This window comes from Delphinus delphis, chromosome 4, assembly GCF_949987515.2.
Source record: "Delphinus delphis chromosome 4, mDelDel1.2, whole genome shotgun sequence".
In the NCBI taxonomy this organism is placed as follows: Eukaryota; Metazoa; Chordata; class Mammalia; order Artiodactyla; family Delphinidae; genus Delphinus; species Delphinus delphis.
Genome location: NC_082686.1, coordinates 74,520,852 through 74,531,011, shown reverse-complemented (window position 1 = coordinate 74,531,011; position 10,160 = coordinate 74,520,852). Strand labels below are relative to the sequence as shown.

Here is a 10,160-nt window from a genome sequence, read left to right as displayed (position 1 = left end):
TTTATGGCAGCCTGAATTCTTATGGTGGATTTTCTCCTGGGGACCTTGATGTTCACCCAGGGCCTTGTTTTCAGAGAGGTATTTTGGGGGGTTCACAATGCATGAGGAATGAAGCGTGGAAAACAGCCGCTCTTTCCACGGGCAGCCAAGGGAGACGAACCCTTCTGACATGGAGGAGAACTGCTCCCCCAGGGAGCATGCCTGAGACCAGCTGGGATTTCCTCAGCAAAACACTCAACAGAAGAGAGAGTCTCCCTCTACCTGGCCCGAGTGCTCCTTGCAGAGGGGCATGTCACCCTGGGAACCTGCCCAGTACCCCTGTGGAGCCCCCCAGGAAGTGACGTTCTGGCCCTCAGGCTCGCCAGCATCCAGGCCCCCTCCCTGGCTTGAGGACAGACACAAAGCCACCCTGTGCCTTGGCCCAGACCTCTAATGAGCCCCCCTGCCTCCCACCACTCAGACATCCCCTGTTTACATTCTGCTCTCCAGCCAGACCTAATCCCTGGGCTCCGGATCTGCACTTAATCCTGTTTCTGTATATCCTCTAGATCAATACATGTTAATAATAGTCATCACTGTGGGTAAGAACCTTGTTTGAGAAATTCTGAACCCTTCAGCTGTGGTGCCAACAGGAGAAAATATGGAATAGGAAACCCAAACATTTACAAACATTCCAGAATGTTTAGTTCAGCCTGCCCGATGTAAATAAGAGAAAGCCCAGGAGATACTCATTTTCCTGGGACTCACTTATTTTGTCCCAAATAAAGATTGAAATAAAAAAAAAAAAATCCAAGTCACCGGTCCCTGTTTCTTTCTTGCTTCTTGGGGCCATAAGATCTTTTTCATGTAGTTTGCTTCAACACTATCGTATTTCTTCTGTGCTTTGAAACTGAGCCCGTCTCTTTGATGGACATTAGTAAGTCGTGCTTTCGTGTCTCCCTAATGAACTTTCACTTGGAAAATACCCCAAACAAGGAAGATGCTAGAAGGGTAACTATATTTTGTTTAAAGCAAAGAGAGACCCTCTCTTCTGCTTTCCCCCTCTTTGGTCCACCCCAGAGGAATCGCCAGCCAAGAATCACAGATGGGATCATTTACAGTTTTACTTTCAAGCTCCCCAGCCCTTTGAGACTGTGTTTACTTGGTCAAAGGCTTCAGACCAGCCAGCGTGGGCCTCCTGACAGCCCCATCTTGCTGGCTCTCAGATACTCTGATTGGGATTAAATCCGTGCTGATCTGTCAGGAAGTGACTGATGGAGAGGTCTCGTCGTGTTGCTTGAGGTAAACTTGAGAGGACGGAAGAGTTCAGACGTGGAAGCAACGTGCTTTCAGAGACACATCAGCCCTGGCCGGGAGGAGTCCAGAACAGCAGTCCTGCGGTAATTACTGGCTAAACAAAAGGAAAATCCGCCCAAAATGGAAGACAGCTTGACACCACGGCTTCCTTTAGTGGGGGTGTTATTATTATTCTTATTTTTAACAATTGAAAATATTCTGTGGGGAACAGTTTTCTAAAATCCAATCGACATTACTTTTCAAAGTAAAAGAACACAAGAAATAAGAAAGCAACGAAACTCAAAGCCATTAGACGTGCCCAGGTTGATTTCTCATTTTCCCCTCAATGAGTGTTTCCTTAGGGAGAGGTTAGCTATAATAATTAGTATTTTTGTGCATTTGTGTATTTTTTGTATATTTTGTATTTTTTGTGTATTTGTGTATTTATGTATTTTTTGTGTATTTTTGTGAACACAATCATGTGAAGCTGGACAATTTAGCAGAAACCAAATACAACTGTCATAGGCACCAACTTCTCAGGGTGGGCAATAGACAAAGGAGGGGATTGGACCTCCGGAAACCTGCCTTCTTCTCCTTGCTTAGCCACTTGCTAGTTTTGAAGGCTTGGGCAGGTCTCTGCCTTTTGACTCTGCTCCTCGTCTATGAAATGGGGACACCCAGGTTCCGTCCTTCACAGATTCGTTCTGGGCATCAAAAAAAGGCCGTGAAGGTGACAGCACCGTGAGATCCCTCATACTTGACTGGTTCTCACCATCCGCCCTTGGTGTGTGATTCCTTCCTTGGAAAGTGTCACCCATAGGTCATCATTTATAAATTTATGAATTCCCAGCTCTGGGATTCAAGATTTCTCACCCCTGTGCTTTTACTCGTGTTGTCAGGTCAGCCTGGAGTGCCCACCTCCCATTTCCCTCTTCTGCGTTCCCCAGATACCCTCTTCTCTCAAGGCTCAATTCAAATGTTGACTCCTTCATACAAGTTCTCTGATCCTCCTACCACCAGAAAGAAGACCACGCCCCCTCTGAGTCCCTGCCGCACTCCATCACTGATAACTGTCAGCTGTCTTTGTCTTCATTCAGTCATTTCCATACGTCATCAGACCTCCTCCACCATTTAGCTCGAGTGTGGAGGCTGTGGCAGTTCTATTTCAGGACAGAGACAAGCCTGGTGACTTGGACCCAACGGGTACTCACTATTTGTTTAAGAAATGAGAACTGCCACGTCACATTCTTTTTTTTACATATATAAATTTATTTCTTTATTTTTGGCTGTGTTGGGTCTTCGTTGCTGTGTGCAGACTTCAGTAGCTGTGGCTCACGGGCTTAGTTGCTCCGCGGCACGTGGGATCTTCCCGGACCAGAGCTCAAACCCGTGTCCCCTATATTGGCAGGTGGATTCTTGACCGCTGCGCCATCAGGGAAGCCTCCATAGTCACATCCAAATTTTATTTAAAAAGCAGCTACAACTCGTCCTACTTAGCGCTGGAACCATGTTCACCGAAACTCATACAGAAACTCTTGTGTCTTCACTTAGCAATTACCAGGGAACCGTGCAAAGTGGGGACACATTCCAATAGGCACGTGCTTTAGTTAACTGATACTGTACAAAGCTAGGATTGCCTGCATACCCAAACAGTAACGATATAACATAAATGTGATCCATCTAATCACGTGAGAAAGAATTCCAGCAAGTCGTGTACATTGAGGGCAGCCAGCCATATACATTAAACCCAGAACCCACAGAGCATCTCATAAATCAGAACCCTGGCAGAAAACAGTAATGTGTGTCCAGTCTCAGAGCAGGAGGGGCTTTAATGATGGAATGACCATGTTGTTCTCATTTCAGAACCATTACAGTGGCTTACTGAAGGCTGTTGATAGAAGTCATTTCTGGGGACAGGAGGCAATCTGAAATGTGTGGCTTAGGGGCTGAGACACCATCATTTCTCGCATATGTTAATAGCTTCAGGAACAATGAGACAGAACATTTAAAATCTGGATGGTCTCAGGAATGCCTTAAAACCCCCTAAAACTGAATAAACATCAACCTCCCTGGTGTCCTGCTGCTTCCCACAGTGAACACTGTGACTGGCACGGAAAAACTCACAAGACAATACATTTTAAGCCACTAAAAAATCACGAGGCTTCACAGCAAATCTATTTCAAAAATTAAACATGTTGGGCTTCCCTGGTGGCGCAGTGGTTGAGAGTCCGCCTGCCAATGCAGGGGACACGGGTTCATGCCCCGGTCCGGGGAGATCCCACATGCTGCGGAGCGGCTGGGCCCATGAGCCATGGCCGCTGAGCCTGCGTGTCCGGAGCCTGTGCTCCGCAACAGAAGAGGCCACAACAGTAAGAAGCCCGCGTAACGCAAAAAAAAAAAAAAAAAAAATTAAACATGCTGAGTTTATATACTCTACAAAAGAAAGGGACACAGGAAAACAGCTAGAAATGTTGCAAGATGACGGTTAACATGAGTTGAAGCAACTTTAAAGGGAGCCGGGCTGTCTGATAATGGGAAGCCATGACTGGGGTAGGAGGGTGGGCAGAGCACATGACCCAGAGTGGGGACCTTGAAGCTGTGCTTCCGGGTCAGCTGATGAGCCCCCGAAGGCTTCCGAGAAGCGGCTTCGCTGGCCTTGGTTCCCAGCAAGTTCACCAAAAGTCAAGGGTAGGGTTCAGTCACATTCAACGTCCACCAAAGACAAGATGCAATGGAATGAACGTAGGTTTTGGAAACTGCAAACCAGCTCAGTTTCCCAGATGGGGTCCTCGTCAGGTTGGATAACCTCTCTGAGATTCATTCTTGTAGTCAAGTGAGAAGAGCCACTGAGGGGAATCAGGAGCTCCAAGTGATGCTCCCGGAGCATTTCTTCAAGACTGCCACCTCTCTCCTCATTTCTTAACTCCTGGTCCCTGTGAATGGGACCTTATTTAGAAGTAGGGTCTTTGCAGATGTTATCAACTTACGTTTCTCTTTTTAGAAAGACCCTCACTAGTCATTGGATTAGGACACCCCCCAATCTTTTCCAACCTCATCTTAACTTAAGGTGGACCCTAATTCAATATGACTGGTGTCCTTATAAGAAGAGAAAAAGGGCATGGGAAGACAGGGAGAATGCCAGGTGTGACAGAGACAGAGACTGCGGTGCCACAGGGCAAGTCAAAGATTGCCGGCCACCACCAGAAGTTCAGAAGAGCCAAGGAAGGCATCAACCCAGAGCCTTGGAGGGCACGTGGCCCTTGTTTTCAACCTCCTAGCCTCTAGAACTGGGAGAGAATAATGCCTGTTGTTTAAGCCATCAGTCTGTGGAACGCCGCACTGCAGCCACAGGAAACTGATACTGACCTCGGTGCTCCTCTTCGCTAACTTTATACTTGCTAAAACATTTACCCCAAACTGCAGAATGAAACACCCCCTGTAATAAGGTTTATGCTTCTATGTTTTATTTCTAAAAAGGTTTGTTATCGTTTGAACAGCTTCTCCTGAAATCCTCCTAAACTGCTTACAGTCCGTCTTTGCTGTTGATGCTTCCGGAGCCACTGTAAGCAAGACATCTGTCTGGTCCTCCTGGAAAATAAATATTCTTGAACCAGAGGAAGAGGAAGCAGCATTCTGCAGAAGGGGTGAGCTGTGACAGATTAATGACACACTTTTGAGGGGCCTAAAGTGATTTGTCACTGCCCCCCTCCTTTAGCCTGGCAGAGAGTGGGTCCACAGAGCTTTCTTCCAGCTCCGTTCACCAACAGAAACTCAATCTACCTTGCCTGGTCCCTGCACTAAGCGGTGAGCACCTTGAGTCCATGGAATGAGCTGGGAATAGGAGTCCAGGACTCTGGGATCGGTTCCTGCTCTCACCACTCACCAGCCCTCCCAGACTTTCTTCATCTGTAAAATGGGTGTCCCACCTCCACCGCCCAGGGTGGTCCTGGGCCACATTGACGATATCGTGGAAGTGTATGGAAAATCGTGAAGTCCTGTGCAAAGACAAGGCGGTGAAATCATTATCACTCTCATCCTCCACCAGTTGTCAACGCCTATGGGGGCAGGGATCCTCCAAGCGGACCAGGAAGACTGGATCAAAGTGTCCAGCTGGTGAAAGAAGAGTCAGCTGTAGGGTCTGATCCTCTGGTATTAGCTACCCAGGGGGAGAGCGGTGAGATGAGCTCTCCTGGTGGGTGATAAAATGAGTCTACGAAGGGAGGAAGCAGGATGTATAAAGCCCAGGAGCCTGATCTGTTTCTGAGATCAAACAGAGCAGCATTGTACCGGGGTGTGGAGCTGATGTCAGCGTCTAGAATGCTGGTCGGAATCGCCCTGGTTACGCAGCTGGACCGGAATAAGGCAAGTCTGTATCTGAACTCATTAATTTTTACAACCAACTGAACTGTTCTGCCTTTTTTTGGGGAGCGGGGGGGCGGTGCGAGGGCATTGTGAGAGGCGGTGCAGGGGGAGAACAAGGGAAGGAAAGGAAAAGGGAGGGGTTAGTATGTATGGAACAAGGGGCTTCCCACCAGCAGACACTGTCTCATTATCCCCAGCAAAGCCCAGCTTCAACCCTCCAGCCCCCTGGACCATTAGGCAGAGCCTCTGCAGCAGGTCCTGCCCGAGGAGGGAGAGAAATGGCCAATGAAACGTAAGGATAATTAGAGAGGCAAAAGCCGCTCGTTGGAGTTCAAGTTATGTCAATGTTTCCATTATATGCCTCACTTTTTGGGGGGTTTATAACATAGCTATAAAAGCTCACGCCAGCTGAGAATTTGGCAGGCCAGGTCGCAGCAAAGGAGGGACTGTTTTTTAATTCAACTCAGCTGCTCGTAACTTGGGGTGGGAGAGCACACTGTACATAACTCAAAGGGGCTGGTTGAAAGTACTGAGTACTGTACTGTTTTGCTCTCTGATCACCCCCTCCTCCTCCTGTCATTCCTTTGTGCTATCTCAAAAGGAACAACCTTATGGAAATGTACCCCGAAAAGCTTCCTGAGCCAGGAATCTACCTGCCCCTCTCCAAGTGTCAGCTAATCTGGCTTTGCTCCATTCCTAAGAAGCATGAGGGTCCACCCTTTCCAGAAAACGTGCAAACCATTTCACCCAAACCTCTACACAGAAGACGGTCGAGCCTCTGCAAGGGAGCTGTCTGGTACCAGAGCTTTTCCAGACAAATCTCAGTATTTGGGGTGGCCCTTTCCTACTGTAGAACAAGACCTGACCTGGTGGATAAGTATTACTCCCATCTCATAGATAGGCTTTTTGCCCTCTCGGGCACAGAGTGAAGAGAGCTTTCTCCACATTTTAGCCCATGGTCTCCTAAATACCTAATAAGGACAATCAGAAGCCAGGTGGCTGACAGCAGAGGTACAAGTAAAGCTCAGAATGGATAGGAACTTACCAATCCCTTCTTCCTTAATAGATGAGAAGACAGCACATCTGATTGATTCCTTACATTGTTATTGACAGTAACACTAAAGAAATGATAAGATGTGAGGTCAAAATCTCCAACAAGAAAATAGTAATAAGATGCAAGCAAGAGCATATATGTGCATATGCACATAACCATGTTAACGTATAATAGTAATAAAAAAATTAAACCACACGTGTACATGTTCTCATAACTATATTAACAAATATTTCTATGAACAATAGGCATATTTCATCAATATACACTGGCTTTGCTCTCCATTGTAAATCAATCCCCAGCCCCTAATGCTATGAAAGTGCTTTTGTAAACTGTGGATAAGTGACTGTATAAATGGATGGCATCGTTATCACTGTAGCACACATAACGTTCAATAAAAATTTGCCAAATGCATGAGTAAACTACTTAAGGTAATGTAACTGAGCTAAATAACAATATTTCTTCATATACTAAAGAAAATATTGTTAGCAATTGTAGTTAATTTAAGTTCCATCATATATACCCAGCTCTAATCTAAGAGCTAGTAATAAATGGGATTCCAGTCTTCCCTAGGGGTTCAGAGGGCTATGGGCCCATTGTCTCAACCAGGCAATGGGGGAATAAACATATGTGTCAGTGTGACTTGGAGGCTGGTCTCTTCAATACATTTGCACTAACCTTGACAGCTTGAGGTAGTAGAGCTGGGAGGGCCCAAGTATGATGAATGGGTGGGTGGGTTAAGAAGATATATCAAAGTCAGAGATGCAGGCTGGTTTACATAGTAGTCGGCATCCAATTGTGTTTTCTGGAAGATTACTAGTATTGCTCTATAATTTTTGTTTGATTAGAACTTCAAGGTCTTCAAAAATTTAGAAGTATAACTGAAGCCTATGTCTCAAAGTTAGGATACATTGACATATATACACTAATATGTATAAAATAGATAACTAATAAGAACCTGCTGTATAAAAAAAATAAAATGGGGCTTCCCTGGTGGCACAGTGCTTGAGAGTCCGCCTGCCGATGCAGGGGACACAGGTTCGTGCCCCGGTCCGGGAAGATCCCACATGCCGCGGAGTGGCTGGGCCCGTGAGCCATGGCCGCTGAGCCTGCGCGTCCGGAGCCTGTGCTCCGCAACGGGAGAGCCCACAACAGTGAGAGGCCCGCGTACTGGAAAAAATAAAAAAATTTAAAAAATAATAAAATAAAATGAAATTCAAAAAAATAAAAATAAATAAAAGTAAAAATCTTAGGACAGAAAAAAAAATAAGAGTTAGGACACAAAGCTAATTTGAACTGCTTCTTTCTGTAAGGAACAAAATCTGAACAAAAGTAAGATTGTCCATTACAAAAAAGATCAAGTTCAAACGTTATATATAGTACATCTATATGTAAATGTGGAAGGAATTAATTATTTAGATAATTAATAAATAACAATCAGAAGTCAGATGGCTGAGAGCAGAGGCACAAGTAAAGCTCAGAACAGATAGGGAATTATCAATTTTTTCTTCCTTAATAGAAGGAAAAACAGAAATTTATTTATTTTTATTTATTTATATTAGTAGGAAGAAATAATTAGAATGGTTGAGCTATAGGTCAGTGGGAAAATGCCAAGAACTTTTAATCAGGAAGCTTGAGTTGGAATCTAAGCTCTACCACTATATATTATGTCATCTTCATTTTTCTGAACTTCAGTGTCTTCATCTATAAAAGAAGTCAATATTAATTATGCCATCAGAGAACTAGAACAGATTGTATCAGTCAGGAGTGTGTTTGGCTGCAAGTAACAAAAGAAGAGATTATGGTGACTTCAACAAATGAAAATGTATTTTTCTCACCGAGAACAAGTTGAGGTAGGAATCCAGGGCATGCAGCTCAATGATGCCTTTGGGATCCAGGCTCTTCCTGTATCTCTGCCCTATCGTCCTTGCCATGTTGGTTCTCTTCCTCGTGCTTGTCGTCTCTTGGTCCCAAGATGACTAGTGTAACTGCAGCAGTATATACACATTCAGGAAGAAGGTGCAAGGGGCAGAAGCCCTTCTCTTTGTGAGTTGTTGTCAGTTGATTCACCCTTACACCTCTTGAGACACTACATGGTACATTCAGATCAATCAATGGTCAAGGGAACTGAGATTACCGTGATTGGTTTAGACCCATCATCATCATCATCTTCTGGCACTGAGGTAGAAGCCTAATACTGAAATCAAAGAATCTTTCTATACTACCAGAACAACTCAGGGCTCTGTCAGCAGGGATGAGGGGATAGCTCTTGGGTAAGCAACTAACAGGGTCTACGCCAGGGCAAAACAAGATAAGGTCGGAGTTCTCAAAGTGCACTCCCCACATCAGCAGCATGTGGGAATGTGTTAGAAATGCAAATTCTCAGCCCCCCCCCCCAACCAAACCTACTGAATCAGAAACTCTGGGGTGGGACCCAGCAATCCGTGATTTCACACAACCTGTAGGTGATTCTGATGACTGCTCTGGTTTGGGAACCACTGGGATAAAAATTGAGAAAAAAACTTAGCAACCAAGCTTGAGGACTCAGTGATCTTACTGAAATGTGTTGTTCATCAGAGCCTTCCTCTGGGAAGGGGAGGGGAAAAAGAGGAAGGGAAGGGAGGGAAAGAGAAGAGGCTAATCCTTATTGAGTACCTACTAAAGATGGACAAATGCCCTTGGTGGACATTTCACCTATGTCTTTTCACTTTATCTGCACAAACCCCATTTTCCCAGATGAGAAAACTGAGTGTCAGAAAGGTTAAATAACTTGTCCACAGTTATTCATCTGACACAGCTCAAATTCAGTGTGGTCTGATTCCCAGACAGCGCACTTCCAATTGTTACACCAAAAAGGGAGCAATCCCAGTAAACTTAGAATGACTCAATTTGTAAAAATGTGATTTAAACGTAAACTTATTGTTCCTTTGCTGGATGTTCAGAACCCTCTGCAGTTTTACCCTCATCTATCTTCCATCCTTACCTTCACTACAGCACCCCCTCCCCCACTCCCATATGCACATCCTGGGTCAGAGCCACACCCGACTCCGACTCCGACTCCTCCTCATCTCTTGGGCAGGCCCTGTAGCCTCAAGGCTTCAACTAAACTCCTACTCCCTGGAGTGCCCTCCCTTCCCTTTTCTGCCTGTTGAACTTTATTCTTCTGTAAATTATTAACAACTAAAATTGGCCCTCTTGGAGTGTTCATGATATAAAGCATTCAATAATTGTCTGTGTAAAAAAATGAATGCAAGAATGCCTAGTTTTAATTCTTACTCTACCAAGAGGCGTCGCCAAGTTTTCCTTTCTAACACCACGGCATTTTGCTTGCATTTATAATTTCCCAATCTGTTTCATGATGAGATGATATATCTGCCCCTGTCTCCCAACAAACGTGTGAACTCCCAAAGACAAGGCAAGGTTGCACTCATCTGACTACCCTCCACAGCACCCAGTACAGGGTCTGATACTT

The 10,160-nt window shown here is 45.2% G+C and overlaps 1 long non-coding RNA gene across 2 annotated transcripts; it reads right to left on the bottom strand.

Moving 5' to 3' along the window:
• Positions 1–2,614: 2,614 nt before the first annotated feature.
• Positions 2,615–9,232, bottom strand: LOC132424818 (uncharacterized). Of its 2 annotated transcripts, XR_009519276.1 has the most exons (4): positions 8,527–9,232; positions 6,683–6,755; positions 5,159–5,270; positions 2,615–4,208 (listed from the first exon to the last, which is right to left on the bottom strand). It is a non-coding gene; the product is annotated as an uncharacterized lncRNA (long non-coding RNA). The 2 variants fall into 2 exon arrangements; XR_009519275.1 differs by having other exon boundaries at positions 2,615–5,270.
• Between the last annotated feature and the right edge of the window lie 928 nt (positions 9,233–10,160).